Source organism: Limulus polyphemus, unplaced genomic scaffold (assembly GCF_000517525.1).
Source record: "Limulus polyphemus unplaced genomic scaffold, Limulus_polyphemus-2.1.2 Scaffold1631, whole genome shotgun sequence".
Lineage (NCBI taxonomy): Eukaryota > Metazoa > Arthropoda > Merostomata > Xiphosura > Limulidae > Limulus > Limulus polyphemus.
In genome coordinates this window covers 85669-87699 of record NW_013667241.1, presented here as the reverse complement: position 1 = coordinate 87699, position 2031 = coordinate 85669, and positions in this window count along the sequence as shown.

The following is a 2031-nucleotide window of genomic DNA, read 5'->3' as shown; positions in this document are numbered from 1 at the left end:
GCCCTTATCATTCAAATGATTATCAAGCTTTTTCTTAAACTCACTTAAACTTACAGCCTCCACAACATCCGAAGGTAATCTATTCCAAAGGCCAACCACCCTGTTAAAAAAATAAAATAAAACTGTCTTAAATGGAGATTACTCCTACCCTGTAAAAATGTATATTTGTGTCCTGTAGTCCTGCTATTCTCACTATCAAGTATAAAAGATGATGCATCAACACTATCAATTCACTTTACAATCTTAAACACCTCAGTCGTATCCCATCTAACTCTTCTTTTTTTCAAGAGAAAACTTGTTAAGATATTTCAATCTCTCTTCGTATGACAACCCCTCCATCACAGGCACCGTTTTCATACCCCTCCTCTGAACCCTTTCTAACAATTCAATGTCCTTTCTAAGGTAAGGAGCCCAAAACTGAACACAATACTCCAAATGTGGCGTAACTAGTGACCTATACAATGAAATTATAACCACTTTAGACTTGCATTCAATATTTCTGTAGATACAACCTAAAATTCTTTTTGCCCTACCAATATCAACAGCACACTGCTTGGATTGCTTTAGAGACTGATCGACTATTACACCTAGATCCCTTCCTTTCATGACACTGTTAGGATTATTCTCATCCAAATTATATCTATAATTCAAATTATGATAACCTGCATGCATTATCTTGCATTTATTACGATTAAATCCCATTTGCCATTTATTTGAACAACTCCCTAAATGATCTAAATTCTTTTGTAAATCAGTAGCATCCTTTTCACAGCTAGCAACACCAAAGGCATTAATATCATCAGCAAATTTAAGTAATTTATTGACTATTCCTTCATCTATGTCAGTGATGTAAATCAGAAAGAGTAAGGGTCCTAAGACTGAGCCCTAGGTACCCCAATTGTAACATTAATCCAGTTTGACTAACTCCATTTGTGACAACTCTCTGCTTTGTTCCATCCAGCCACTCTTCTATCCAATCTGTTAACTTATCTCCCACAACTAATAAGATAATTGTTTTTTACAAAAAATTTATGTGGAACCCTGTCAAATACTTTATTAAATTCGAGATATACCAAATCTACACCCTTATCCTCATATACATAAGCAGTAACTTTTTCTAAGAATGTTAAAAGATTTGTAAGGCAAGATGTTCTCTTAGTGAAACCACGTTGACTATTCAATAAAATTCTAAACTTTGTTAAATGATTTTGCAAAGCATCTTTTAACAGACTTTCCAAAACTTTCCCACAGCTGATGTAAGACTAATGGATCTATAATTACTGTGCCAATTTTAATCACCTCCCTTAAAAAGAGAAGCTACATTAGGTAACTTCCAATCCTCTGGTATCTGCCCGCTTACATATCCAACCCTTAATCTCTTTCAAAACCCTTGGGGAAATATTATCTGGCCCAGGAGCTTCATTGTTCTTTAAACTTCCCAATTTTCTTTTAACCAGCTCAGTAATAATGCAGTCATCTAGTTTGATCTTGTTTCGTCTATTAACTGTTCAAGATGTGGAAATACTGCTTAAATTTTCCTAAGTAAAAACTGAAGAAAAAGAAAAAGTTAATAACCCAGCCATCTCATAATTATCTGATACGAGCCTTTCTTTATCATCCCTCAAGGGTCCTACCCTATCCTAACATTTTGTTTATCTTTAATGCATTTAAAGAAATCCTTACTGTTAATTTTTACACTTTCAGCCAACATTTTCTCATACATATTTTTTGATGTCCTAATTTCGTGTTTCACCAACTTTCTTGATCTTCTATAATCTTATAAATCTCCTGTCATACCAGTCAATTTTTTTTTAATTTATGATGCTTTTCTTTAATTTTACTTAAATTGTACTCTTTGTGAGTCAACTTGATTTTTTACTTGCAGCTACCCTTTTCTTTATATAAGGAATATGTTTACTTTGAACATTTAAAAATGTATTTTAAAAAATTTCCACATCTGATCAGTGTCTTCAAATAACTCAGCTGCCCAATTCACAACAGATAATTCTTGTTGCTTCCCTTCAAAATTTG